At 43.1% G+C, this 14,735-nt stretch overlaps 1 protein-coding gene across 2 annotated transcripts in view; it reads right to left on the minus strand.

Annotated features, from left to right (window-relative positions):
- Positions 1-14,735, minus strand: part of MAF (MAF bZIP transcription factor) — a 196,081-nt gene that overhangs the window by 119,738 nt on the left and 61,608 nt on the right. The window contains exon 3 of one of the 2 annotated variants that reach the window (XM_021541212.3): positions 13,607-14,729. The exons of the other annotated variant lie outside the window; for it this stretch is intronic. The gene's annotated coding sequence lies outside the window, so the exon portion shown is untranslated. Of the gene's footprint in view, positions 1-13,606; positions 14,730-14,735 lie in introns of those variants that run through there. 2 annotated transcript variants of the gene reach the window in all.

Consider the following 14,735-nt stretch of genomic DNA (forward strand, 5'->3'; position numbering starts at 1 on the left):
TTAAAAATTCTCACAGTCACTTTATTTTCATAGCCTGGCAAGGAGTTTCATACTCTAATCGGGAAGGGAAGCACAGCACACCTTTAAATGAATATGGATAATATTTTTCTATTACCCTGATGATTATCACCTAAATTGGCTTATAAAATGCTTAACACTTTATCCTGGCTTTAACACTGGAGAACTTTTTCCACCAGGGCCAAGCGAAGGATGACCTGGCAGCAAAGCAGTTGGTACCAGAGAATGGTGGGTCACAGTGGAGCTGCTGGATGACCAGACCTCATCCCAGGCCTTGTGTGCAAGCTGAAGAATTTGACAGCAGGCCTAGAGCTTTATCAGAAGGTGGCTCACAGCTGGTGCTTGTTCCTGACCCCGAGGTATGACGTGTCCCCTCGTGGGACCCCATCAGCTGCCCATAACAACGGGTCCAAAGGCAGATGCCACATCTTCGTACCAAGGTAAGTGAAAAGGACACTACAGCTGCTCAGCTGCACAGAGTCATGGCACATGGGACAGGGGTATTTTATTTATCATCAGGGCATCCTTTGCCAGTCAGCTCCTATAAACTTTACAGTGACACAAGATTCTTACTGGCAGGCAAAATAGTTAGGTGTATACACAGTTCTCGAGGGAATAATGTGATTTCTTGTTCTTTTACCAGCATTGTTTAACCAGGTCTGACAAACGTGTTTCTGAGGGAATGGAGTGCAGCTGGGTCGAGCAGAAGTGCTCGCCTGAGCAGGCACCTGCATCGTGCACTGGCTGGGTGTGCATCCCTGCCTGCAGATGCTGCTGCCTCCCAGGATTTCCTACAAAGTGTCTAAAAATCACCAATATGTGCTAGGGTTAAATGACATTTTGCTCATCAGAGATTTCTTTCTGTAACTGGCACAGAGAGCAAGAAAGACAGAGAAAAACTGAATAATTGAAAGGGGAGGATGGACCAAAAAAATTTTTTTTTTAAGAAAAGATCAGTTCTCAGTTGGCAAGAGGAAATTCTACCAAGGATATAGGGTGATAATACTGAGCTGCTATTATACCACTGCATCCCTCTGAGAAAAAAGTTATCTCTCTATGGATCTGAAAGGATGTTTTAAGTGAATCAGTAAATGAACTAGTCTGGGGACGTGAACAAAATATGTGTGTTTTCCAGTCTCTGAATATAAACAAACAAAGCATAAATATTCAGAAATTACTCCAGTTAGTCCTCTCAAAGACTCTTTGAGCAATGAGATAAATAATGTGGATGTTTGCAGTTCAGAGCAGATGATCTCTGTGGGGGAAAAGGCAGGAGAGGAAGGAGCTGTACTCCTCCTGTCCCAATCTTTGGTGATTTACTCACCCATCACAGCAGCCCGGCACAGAGCGGTGTCCACACCACATAAAGCTCAGTGCTAACATACGACACACATAATGGACCTGCTTGGAAGTCTTCACTTGAGGATTTATGAAGAACAATCTAATTATTCAACTCAGTGCTGCTCACTACCATTATTGCTCCTATTTAAAGCCTCCACGGAACAGGCCGTTTGTCTCAGGGGACAGACCTTGTCATAGTGGTTTCCATTGATAGAAATACACTCCTCAGTTTTGATAGCAACCCAGCTAATCCTGGAGAGACTTGGTAAACATATCTCACACTTGATAGGCCCAAGGAATTAGGCCTTGACAGCCCCGATTTTCCAGGAACAGAAAAATGGGGTTGCTTTACCAATAAACTCTAATTAAAGAGGAGCAAAGACCGACCCAAAGCCTCTGTTTGCTGTAACAGCACAAGGGCTCTGTGGCTTCCTCCTGCCTGTAATTGCTTCAGCATCCCGAAGGAGGGAGGGGGGCTGTCAGCATCCCCCCATCAAGCAGAGGTTGTTCTGTTATTTATAACCCCGGGATATGTAACAGACGAGAGGAGTCACCTTGGCTAAGCAAGTCTCTCCTGTAGCCTAACCTTGGGTGAGCAGCAGCAAGAAGAGCACATGCAGGGGTGCCAGGGTGGCAGGAGGCAAAGGGAGGCACAGCCAGAATTCCCGTTCACACCAACCACATGGCAAAGACTCAGCAGAGTCCCTCATCTCCACTGCAAACAGTTTTCCTTTTTTTTTTTTTTATATTTGCCTGAATATTTATTGGTTCTATCTGTATGCAGAATAATAGGAAAACATCCTTTGTTCCACCTCTCCTGCTACTGAAGGTTTTCATTTTTCCTGCAAATTATTTAAAAGTGGGGTAATTAATATTTCCTAAAAAAACAACTGAGGACTCACCCAATTCCTGTCACTGGCTGCTGGTACCAGGCACACACAGCCTGTAACCAAAGAGATGCTGAAGGATAAGAGTGTGTGGCTCCTATCATCAGACAGCCCTAAATGAACATTTTTCAGCCCTTCACATTACAAACAAATGCTGTCCTGAGTGCACCCCTCTGCTTTGCTCAGGCTGAGCAATGCCAGCACATCCTCCAGGATTTAAGGCTGTGATATTCAGGGCGGGCCTCAGGGAACAACTGATCAGGTTTTTACAGGTATTTAGATACCAAACTCCCATTGATTTTGAGACTGGCTACATGCGTGGAAATCTTGCTATTGCTTTACTGTTTTATCTTTCTGTGCTCAAGGCAGTGCTAAGAATGATAGATGTGCCATAATTAAAAATATACATTGCAAGCTCAACCCCATATATCTGGTCTTCTTTATTTCTCTTCCACCTAGAAAGTCCAGACCTCTTGCCTCAGTGTCAAAACTGGATAATTTCTTTCCCTTGGATAAATTAGCTAATTTTTTTTCCAACATTCACACCATTTTTTGAGGTTCCTGATGTGAACCTAATCCCTAAGTTTTTGTCTTCTGAGTATGGGACTTGAATCCCACTCTGCTGAAGCTTTCTCTGTGGCTTCATTTTTGCTTTTAGCTCTCTCAGTTTTTGAAGGCAAAATGAGCAAAACCTGCTCAGAGCCCAGTACCAGCCTTGCTAGTACCAGTACTAGCTCACAGGTGCCTGCATGGTTTACACAAGAGTGGAGGCCACACAGATCCTCAACATTTTATTTTTGAGGGCATAATCACAAAAGCAATGACTTTCTGGCAGCTTCTGAACGTAAAGGCTAAAACCAAGGGCTTTTCCTGCAGACAGGATAGATGCTTGCAAAGGGCTTTGACCTACTTTTCTTTACCTATAATGCAGATTCCAAATGCTTTGGCTACTCATGGCCAGCATTCAAGTGCTAAATGTTGCTGTATGCTCCCACACACATGCTGTGGCCTGAGCAGAGCAGGAAAATCATGGTACAAAAGTAATAATCTAGATTCTAATTGTTGACTGGTGCATTAATATTTGAACTGGAGAAGGTCCTTTCTCATGCTGAATATGGTAAAAGGGTACAGGAGCTTTCTTTCTCTGAGAGTTAGAAAGACTCAGTTTGAACAGAAACTTGTAGCCAAAGCAGCATCCCTGAGGAATGTTTTATAAGGGATTAAATGGGCCTGATTCTGCCCTGCTATCAGAGTGGCACCAGCATGTGCTCCAGTAATTTTTTATGTGCATCATTCTTATGGGAGGCTTGGGGCTGTGTTTCTGCTCTTCTGTGATTTTAGTTTTTCGTGGAAAATGATGAGATCCACAACCAGCCACCTGTTAAGGCCATTTCCATACTGGAGCTGATACCCAAAAGTACTCAGTGCCTGAGGAACAGTCAGGTAGGAGCCTCTGCAGGGAAGGGAGAAGAAAAACGGTGATGGTTATAACACAACACACTTGTGATGACATTTGTTGATTATCTGAAGATTAAGTGTGGGATTTTTTAAAATTAGAGGGTTTTGGGTATGTTGGCAGCAAGTCCAAATCCACTTGAGGTCAAAAACTCCCTGAAAATAGTAACTCAGCCACCCAAAGATGGATGGATCCTGGATGACTTGGATGCAGGAGATTGCTGATTTCTGAACAGATCTCAAGCAGAGTGCCCAAGCTATGCCAGAAGCCACCCTGATCCTACTCATGCATAAATTACTGGAAGCTCATGCAGTTGCTGAAATAACGTGACTTGACTGTAAACATTGCAAGTAGAAATCAGTGATTTCTTTTTAAACACACTGCATGGAAACAAGATGAATGCAAGCCAAAAACCCATGTGGCTCTGTGATAGATCACACTGTATCACAGCTAGGAAGAAAAGGCTCGTTCCTGGCTTCAGCACAGATGCTTGTTGCTGAAGGTAGTAAAAGTCCAGCTAAAGTTATTTTACTAGCTTGTAAGTAACAGCCCTCCCAGATCATAAATTACTTTCCTATAGGAATTTACTGTTCATGGTAAGATGAACAACTCTAAAAAGTAGCCTGATGATGCTGTCCAAATGAATTTCATTGCAGGATGAGGATTGTGGGATTTATGCTGTGGCTTTGTTCTGTACTCCCACGTTCCTAACAGGTTAAATCACCAAAGTAGCCAACTGGCCAGAGCCTTCTCCAGCCTGCTCTGGTGAGCAAGGTGGTGTAGTGAACTATAATGGGAATTCTAGATCCCAAACACTCGATGATTGAACATGGCAAAAGCTTGGGCTCCTCTTTAGGACACCATTTTCTCAGGGCTCATCATGTATTTGGATTGTGAAACAGCTTAGCTGGAACCAGCAAAGACATGAACTGACAGAGCTTGGACCTGGGAGATGGAACAAGCAGCCCTGGCTCCTTCAAAAAAAAACTCTTGCATGAAATCCCTTTCTTTTAATGAGCAGGGCACCACAGAGCAAACCCCAAAAAGCCAGGAGTGCCCATTCTAACAATGTCCTGGGGTGCTTCTCCCTGTGCAGGCTGGGAGGAAAGGGAAGGGAAAGGGAAAGGGAAAGGGAAAGGGAAAGGGAAAGGGAAAGGGAAAGGGAAAGGGAAAGGGAAAGGGAAAGAATCAGTAATCAGGGTGAACCAGCTCCCACCTATGAAAGCCAGTCTTGAAGATCATGTTATACCAGGGACTGAGATAAAAATGTTGTTCTACTACAAAAATCACTGGTTTAGCAGTAGATTATTTCCCTGCCTTCCAAGGAACAAATTCCCCATTTTCCTTTGCCTTCCCCACACAGCTGCACTCACAGAGAGACACTGACATTCTCTTACCCTTCAACCACCCCCACCCCAAGCACGGGTGGGTACCTGGCACGCTGCCCTTTCACCTGGAGTGGTGGGGTCTGGTGGAGTTAACAGCAGAGGGCAAAACAAAACCCACTGCACACAGTGGATTTCAGTGGAAGAAACTCTTGCACTGAGGAGTATTTTGATAGTGAGACACAAATATGTGAAGCCTTCCTTTGGGGAAAAAAAATTAGCTTCATTGCATCCTCCAGCCTGCCTAAATCTTTTGGCACATTTCTGAATATTGCTGTGCTAATGAGGTAAGGAGCAGCTGACATCCAAATAAATTCCAGCAAGAAGTTCCAGTTTACTTTAAAGTCATTGACTCTCTTAGGAGGAGGTCAAGGCAAAGTTATTTGGTCGTGGTTTTTCTTTTGCTTCCTGTTTTAAGTTACCAAGTTCTTGTACTGTCAAAAAAACTGCTGACTTCTACCCCTCAGGTGTCTGGGCTAAAGTGGAAAATGAGCTGCTCTCTCTTTCCCTTCCTCCTCTTTCTCTGTCTTCATCCCTCTGTATGTTCCTTTGGGGTTGTCTGAGGGACAGGTACACAGCAACACAGCCCCCAGAACATCCTTAAGGGACCAAAAATACAGATTTTACAGATTTTAAAATACAGTTGGGAAAGAAATTGGCCCTTTTAAGGCTTCCTTGAATACAACAAGCACCCCAAATAAATAACACAGAGCCAGCTCTGGAGTTGGACCTGGAGAGCAGAGATGGACACTGGAGCCTTCAGACCTCAGCCAGGTGGGATTTCTCACTGTTCAAGTTTTGATAGTGTTAAGATCTGACTAATTACCTTGACTTATTGTGACTACAGCCATACCTGAGATTCAGATTCAATTAGGGTTCACATTTTTACAAGCTTGAAAATGTGGATTAAGTTTTCTTCTTGAGTCATACGTTTTTGAACGACTGTCTAAGACTCATGGAAAAGTCAGTGCAGAATAACTCCCCTGAATAAGTTAATGCCTCTCCTGACCTCACTACTAAAGTATTTGAGGCACTAAATGAAACAAAGCATAACAGAAGGAAAAAAAAGGTTCTGTGGACATGCTACAGCATCTCTTTATCTTCACAGCCTGAAGAGGGTGGAGCACAATTAGCTCATCTGTGAGAAATTTGGGCAGGCGAGAAGCTTCAATCAGTATTACATTCAGCTCCAGACCAGGATCCTGCTGTCCCATGTGTGGCAGCTTAGAAACATCAGCTGAGCAGGGGAGCTCATTGCTGCAGGAGGCTGGGGTGGCCAGAGGAATGAGTGGCATCCAGAGGGGACAACGACACATGGAGAATAGATGCCAACAGATGCCCTGGTGGTGATCAGGTTCAAATCCCCCAGTGCAATTTCAGCACTGATGACTTCCTGAACCAGGAGCAGGTAGCACAGGGAACTGTCACACCTGCAATGCCCCGTTCTTTGTTCTCCCATGTTGAACATCAAAGGGAAAATATACAGAGCCACACAGATTTTGCACAAGGACATGTTCCAGCTGCCTGCAAGTCTGTGTCTCCAAGAAGTGATGCTGCTCCTGAATGACTCCCTCACCCTCTGCTAGAATGGGATGAAGCTTTCAGCTTTGGTGTAGGTTCATGACAAGCCTCAGGATGCATTCTCACCCAAAATGAATTTTTTGAGGAATGGAAGCAGAAAGAGATATTCCCAGGCAGCTGGATGCAAGAGTATTTCAATATCCGCTCATCCAAGCTTTAATCTCTAAATTGCAAAAACATTAACATTATTGATTGATCAGACATCAATCCAACAGGAAATTTAATTAAATTAAAATGTGTCACTGAGCAGTCCTCACACTGTCACGTATAAATCTTTGGAAATAAGTAGACAAAGACAGAAGCGATTGACACCATGTTCCCAGTTCAATTTATCCCCCACTATTTTATTTTGCCACTGATCCCCAGTGTGCTCACAGACTCACAGGGGCACAGCCTCATCTGCAGGGTGTCCATCTGATGCACTGCAGCACCAGAGCCCTCCATGTCCACTGCCTGTGGGTATTTACAGCTGAATAGGCTCAAACCAGATGGCTCTGGGAAAACAACTTTATTTCAAGGCACTGTTATGGGGCTGCCCTTAACTCAGCACTGCTTCTCCTTGTAGCAGATTTGTCCCCATAGGCAGGAGGGTCCCAGAGAAAGGCTGAGAGGTCCCTTACATGAAATAATTTATTCCTGGGCTGAGCATTTTGCAGCATCCAGGAGTGCCAGAGTCCCCACCAAAGCAGACATGTGTGGGTAATAGCAAGATGCTGAAATGGATGATTAAGAAAAAACTCTGTGCCACAACTTATTTGGAGTACTATAAATCATTACAGCTGACTGAATAACACAAAAAGAGATTATGAAATATTTTCTCCAATTCATATTTGAACAGCAGTGGGTTTGGTTTGCTGTCACTTATGACAGGATGATATTTACTCTGATTTATTATTACCATTGCTGCTATTCCAGTGGCCACTGGCTATTCATGAGAAAGTTTGAGAAGCTGGGAAGTTCATATAGTTGGGTTTGGTTTTTTTTTGCTAAAGTGTTTTTTCTACCTGACAGGGTGTTGTTTTTTCCCCAACATCTGTTATTCTCCTTCCCAAGTGCCAGTGTCCTGAGGGGAAACCAAGGGCCCGCACGTGACTGCGCTCACGCACTGGGGGACGGGGAAGAGCAGAAGGGAAGGAGTCAGCAAATGGTGCTGGGTGAGATGTCTTTGCTTTCAATGGAGCATGGGGAAGGAAGGAAGGGAAATCCAAATCCGTATTTCCAGGCATAAAAATCCAGCACTAAGCATTTTGCAGAGAGAAGGAAGCAAACATTTGGTTACCCAGGTGAGCAGTGCCCACCACGCTCCCCACGGAGGGTACAGACTCCTGTAGACTCTCTGCCTCTCTGTCCAGCACCAAGCTGCATGTGAGTGGTGCTGCCTTCAGAAACCACTGGAATTATTTCAGGGTTTACTTCTTCCAATCTTACCAAATCCAAACTCCAATTCCATTTCTTGAGAGCCGTCCTCAAAACAAATACTGAGGTAATACCAATTGGCTTGTGACTAGATGTGAAAATAGAGCTGTCTCAGCACGGAGTCTCACAGACAGGGCACAGATTTTCGCTGTCTCCACCTCCCACTTGCAGCACAAGTACAATTTTCATGCCTCTGTCAGAAGTGCCAACCTGGGGAAGTTGCAATGAGCAAGCAAGGAGAGGAGCGATGAATTAACTTGACAACAGGAATTGCTGCTGATAAATCTCTTAAGAATTTGATCCATAAAGGCTTGCTTCGCTGTGGTCCATGATAGGGGTGGCAGTTTTTGGGGTCTCCAGCAGCACTTGGTGTGGGTTTCAGCTTAGTTGCATATCTGCTTTGCAAAGAAAAATCCCCACTGCACAGAGCAGACAAAGTGAGCTCAGCTGCACGGGGAAATGGATCTGGAACTGCATTTAGAGGCAGTGATTTATATATAAATTATAAAGTGTGTCAATTCCAGACACCCATTTATATGGAGTTTGTCAGATCCAGCTCTGGAACATGTATTGCCTGCAGAAACCATCGGGAAAACCTAAGAGGCTGCTTTAAACCCTGGCGTGTGAAAGGCCCCAAACCAGGATTTAATGGATTAGTAAGGCTGAAAAGGACCATCACAGTCATCTGGTTTTGCTTCCTATGTAACACAGCTGAAGAACTTCACCCACTCATTTCAGCATCAAAGCCATAACTTCTGCTGAAGCTATTGCATAGCTTTAGAAAGACACTCACTCTTGATTTAGAGACTGAAAGCAAAGCTCAATCCACCACATTCCTAAGCCAAATGTTCCAGCCATTAACTACTCTTGCTATTAAAAAGGCACACTTTCTGGGCAATTTTATCTAGCACCAGCTTCATACAGTCAGATCCTGCTCCATCCTTCCTTGCTGCATTAAAGAGCAGGTTACAGTCAGGTTTAAGTTGTGTGGTCTGTCCAGTGAAACACTGCATGCTTTCTCAGACAGTCCTGGAAATACACCACCTGAGAAGATTTATGACTGCACAAATTAATTGGCAATATTATTTGCAAGAGAAGAACCAGAGAAATCCCCTCTCTTCTGATAAAAACTTCTGTGCATTTTTGTGTGTATATCTGTGTTTTATTTTGCTTTTAATCTGATGACTCTGAGATGATATGGACAAAGAAATACAGGCAAATATGTGTCACACAGATCTCTCCCCCAGAACATTAGTAGAGGTATAATTCTGTGCATCAAAGCACAGTCTGTGTCACATCCAGCACAGACACTGAACAATGTCCCTTTAGAAAGGGCAGAGGGTGAGAGTAGCTTTATGACACTATTGATTTATTCTGTGCCTGCAGTTAAAAACTATACCCAGACAGACAATAAAAATAACTGCTCTAACCATATAACAGCTTCCTGCTACTAAAATGGATTTTACACTTAAAGGCATGGAGGGCTTTTCTTTTTTTCCTTAAGTCTCAATTATGGCTTTTTTCTGAATAAATGGAAATGAGAAATTGTCAGAACTGGTTTAATTCTGATGTTGTGCTTTTTTTCTGCTCACCTCGGTGTTTAAAAAGGCCAGGATTATTTTCCCACTGCAAAGTTGTGTTGTAAGTGCACTAGTAGGCACCTGGCATTAATCAGACCAGATAATTTGGTGCAAAACTTCTACATGAAGAAATGGGCAATGGTAGTTTGGAATGGATGTTTCATAAGATATAAAATTTATTATGGTCTGTGTAGTCAACAGGATGAGCTAGGATTGAGGTTGTGACCTTAGATTTGAATGATAAAATAATATCTGGAGCAGCAGATTCATCTCCTAGAAAACCTATTTTCACCCCAAGGACTCCATAGCTTTGCACCCTGAGATTTGGGCAAGCAGCAAGTATTTTCCTACACAACACTGGTGTCTTAAACAAGTTTCTAATAGGCTTCTATTGTAATTAGCAATTTTCCATGATAATAGGGAAGGAATTTAAAAATGGAAGCCCTGGACTGTGTGGACATGAATGGATCAATGAAAGGTTTTAAGACCATATAAGCTTCCCTTGAGGTCTTCATCAAGATCTCTGAAACTGATGAGATAAATGAAGATTGCAGGACAACAGGTTTGTGAGTTGGCACCACAGGCAGCTGCACAGGTCCTGTGTCTCTCTTAGGACAGTTTTGACTAGGGGAATTATTGATCTGAAACTTGGGCTTTTTTCAGATTTTTGTCAGCAGGGCCAGTTCTCTGATTCATTTTATCAGTTCACAAAGCAGAACCCATAGGCACAAAACACAGACTGTGAGGTGACACAAATGAAGGCCCAGAACAGAAGGGGAAATCCCAAACTATAGGAAAGATGGTGTGAGACAGGATGAAGTGGTCAGGTAGAACAAGGAGAGATGTGCACCTCCATTCTCTGCAGAATGGAGATGAGCAGCCTGGGTGCATGAGGCCAGACAATATAAGGAAGAGAGCAGTGGGCTGGGAAAAAAATGCTCAGAAAAGGAAAAAAGAAAAGGAGGAGGAATCTGCTATTCAAGTGTCATTCCCTTTCCATAGGTTTTATGATTTGGGAGATACTGCCTGAATGACACATAATGTGAGATATTGTAATGTGATCTCCTGTCCCTGGAGATGTTCTCAGAAATTAGATTATTACATGACCATGGCTTTTATAAAAGTGAGCAAACATTGTAATAAACGAACTCAAAGAGTGAGAAAATCAAGATTAGACTCTTCACATTTGGCTGGGGATTTTTTCCACTTACTTATGCTCTGTGATAAAGCTTAGCTACATTAATTACCTTGCTTTAAAATTGACTTATTGAATATGTTTTGAAGACACATTTTTGTTTTAATTTGTAAAACATACAAATAGGAAAATGACCCTGTGGAAATTATATACTTCCACCTTGAAGAGAGAAGGCTTTTTTCAGTTTTGTTTTCACATGTCCTTTTGGTCATTCTGGAATTGGAAACTTTATTTCTTGCAGTGGAGGTCATTGTCTGCTGAAACCCTCATGGGACATGACACTGAAAAGAGGGGTCTTATTTCTCTGATTTGCATGGAATGGTCAACAGAAAATATCTAAGATGGGAGATACAGGTCCATTTTTAATCTTCATTGAATCTTCAATTCCTCTGGACAAGCCAGGATCTGGCCCTTAAATTCTTACACACAGCTCCTCCCTCACCTAGGATTTGTCACACAGTTTCAAGACCACAATTTCCCAATGAATCACTCCTCTCTGTTCCTTACACCTCACTTTTATTTTTATTACTTTTTGGGAGCATAATTGTTTTGCAGCCTTTCAATCATCAGGCTCTTCTGAGGGTTCCAAATGTTTAAGCAGTTTCAAACTCATGTGGTTTTAGCACTCAGCTCTCAGAGCTGTTTTTCCACACAGTCCTGTGGGACCCCTGTGCAAAGACATCACAGATGGATCCCAAATCCCACCAGCATGGATGGCTGCTCTCCACCTCCCTCCATGCCTGCATGGCTCAAAAGCAGCTCAGACAGGACCAGCTTTAAATGGGGGTTCATGGCCCAATGAAGAAGTTTGCACCAGAGCTTTGTCAGCCTGTGGTGAAATGTTCACCTCTCTGGCTGGGATGCCTAACTGGGAGAAGAATTTCTCTCTGAAAGCCCCAACAGCTCTGTAATGTTGGAAAAAATCTTATGGGGGAGTGATCCCTTCTGGTGCTTTTCAAAGCCTGCTCTTCAGAGTAGCAGATATATTTATATTGGAGGTGGGTTGCTAAGTACAGTAACTACTCCACAGGAGCCAGGCACAACAAACCAGCTCCTCAGGGTTGATGCTGTACTTGAGCACAGCTCCATGAGTGTGGATGGCTCCACAGCTCAATAATTGTGGCAAAACATGAATCCTGAGTAGGGAATTATTTAAGGTAGCTGTGGCATCTGAGGGTTTGTGCAGTGAAGATGCTCTGCAGAAGCTGGTCTCTCCCAGAAGTAATGAATAGACTGATGAGTTTTATTAGGGAAAGAAACCATTCTTGATGTCTGCTGGTAAAGGTCAGAACACTGGGTATGTCTTTGGTGACACAATAGATAATGAGTCCTGGAATAATGAGTCATGGCCTAATCAAAGGGGAAAAGGCCATATCTTACCTGGTGTGGCCCCATATTGTAGATTCTGCACTTATGCAATGTGAGCACTCCAAAAATTGTGTCAGAACCAAATCCTAGAACTTGTCTGGTTCTGGGATTTTATGCTACATCTAGGAGCTTGTTTCAGCATAGCTTTCTGGGGGATGAAGCAAAAGCATTCTCCCTCATCCATTTCCCTAAAACAGCAGCGAAAGAGGAGCAGATATGTTTCATCTTTCTGCACTTCCAGCTGAAAATTTCATTTGCGAAAGAAACAGGCTGAACAGAAAAAATAGGAGATAAAGTTGAGAGATCTGAGTGGCTGTGGCTGTTTGTAACTTAGTGAGCTGGTCTTTGAGAAGTGCTCTGTCCACTAGCTGGATGCCAATTGCCAAGAGATGCTATCAGTTGATTAAAACACAGCCTGCCAGCTTCCTGCTTGATAAAACTAAGTACAATCTGATTGGGAATTCTCAAATCCATTACAGAATGGCTAGTCCATCACTTAAATCAGCGTACACTACTTCCCCATGAATCATCAACATACTTTGGTAATATATTTGCAGCAGCTAAACCCTGACAAAAACACTGACAGTTCGTCAAAAAGGTCCGTGAGCTCCGGATCCTGGGGGTGGGAAATGGCAGGACCGTGAGGGTTTCCTGTTGTTCCCTGCTCAGCTGGGTGAAGGTCATTTCCTCTCCTCTCTCACGCAGAAGAAGCTGAACCCTCAACCTTTGAAGGTGTGTCCGTGAGCTCCCAGAAACAACAGGAGCCTTCTCCTGCAGGACCACTCTGACAAGGGTCACTCTTCAAAATGTAGAGTTGGTCTCTACATTTGCCTCCTGGCAGGTAAATAAGTTAATCCCAGGCTGAAGAGTAAAAAAAAACATCATGAACTAGTACAAATCAGTCTTACATTTTATTTCTTCTGCATGCTGTAACACAGTAAAAAAAAAACAAAAAAAACCCAAAACCACCAAAAACCCAAACCCAGGGCTGCAGAGCCAGGCCAGCGTTCCTGCAGAGGAAGGAAGGGGCATGCTGCCAAACCATTAAGGATAATCCACTAGCGGGTTGGAGTGTTTAAAAAAAGCCCTCTTTTGTTGGCTTTTTGGAGAGTTTTATATCTGCTGAGTTGGAGGTGAGTGCCCAACCCCAGATACACAGGGTTTGAACATCAGCTGCAATGTATCCTTGATCATCCCATTGTGATAGATGGAAGTGTTATTCAAGGAATTGCTGTGAGACACTTGCTAGCTAAGTAACAACACTGAAATACCAGAGAGACAAGTTAACCCCAGTAAAACCATAAAATCTTCATTCCTTAACACAAATAAGACCTTAGGAGGGGAAGAAACTGATGCAAAATCTGAAGAAAGTGAGCAAATGCAATAAAATCTGGAGGCCATTTATTACTAATCAGGTAAACAGCAGATTATAATGAAATAATGAAGCCAGAAAGATAAGTTCTAATCATAGGAATTCTCAGATAATGCCTTGATAGGTGCTGTGATCCTCCAACTCCACCACTTCTCATCCATATCCTTTTGCACTCTCTCTATATCCCTCCCTTGATTCTCCTTCCACTTCTTTTTTGGGTTTTTTTGTTATAATTAAACATATTTGTGAAGATATATTTGTGAAATGGATGGATAATACAACACTTTCTTGTAAAATGTCAATGCATTATCTGGTGTAAAGTCAGTGTAACTCCATCTCTGGTCTCAATACATTTTATTTACAAGAAAATGCATAAGCAGAAGACAAATATCTGCTGTTTGCACAGTTTCAAAAACATAAAGTATAACATAAGGGGTTGTTTGTGCTCTCCCTTAAACTGCTGGGAGTCAGGGATGTCTCTCCAGAGCTGAGACTGACTTGGAATAGGTGAAGTAAAGCAGAGATTCACAGGCACAGTTTCCTCATTTAAATTAACACAAAGTGAGAGGACAAAGAGGCTCCCAAAATTCTGTCCTTGTGGTTCAAATTTGAATATAAGTTTTTAAAGCTGTCTAAGCAACTGAAATTAAACCTCAAGTAATTAAGTTCCAGTAATTTGAGCAGAAAGTAGTCCTGGGAAAGTTAGCAGGCTGGTAACACTATGGTGAAGAAGATATATTGGATTTTTTTTTGTGCCATTCCTATCACATTAGAAATCCATAAAGAGGAAATTTAGGGAAAGTCAAGCGTTTTCAGTCTCTGGTGTGCAGACCCCAAAGGTCCATGGACCAAACCACACAAGCAGCTGGTTGGGTGGTGTGTTCCCACCTGAAGTTTTCAGTTTCTCTTCAAGTTTTCTGTACGGGACCGTGACACTGCCCCAAAGTCTCCATCCTCAGGGGTGCTTCTTCTCAAACTCACGTGGCTTTGCTCTCTGCTCCTTACACCCACCAGCAGTCCTGGCTTACCTCCTGCTGCTGCAGAAACTTTTGGCCTCCTCATGGTGCAGATCTATAAGCAGTGTGATCTCCTCTGCATCCAGGCATCACCACTCCAGGTCTTCTGGGAGACTAAGG

The sequence above is a fragment of the Lonchura striata genome, chromosome 11 (assembly GCF_050655825.1).
Source record: "Lonchura striata isolate lonStrDom1 chromosome 11, ASM5065582v1, whole genome shotgun sequence".
Classification (NCBI taxonomy): Eukaryota; Metazoa; Chordata; class Aves; order Passeriformes; family Estrildidae; genus Lonchura; species Lonchura striata.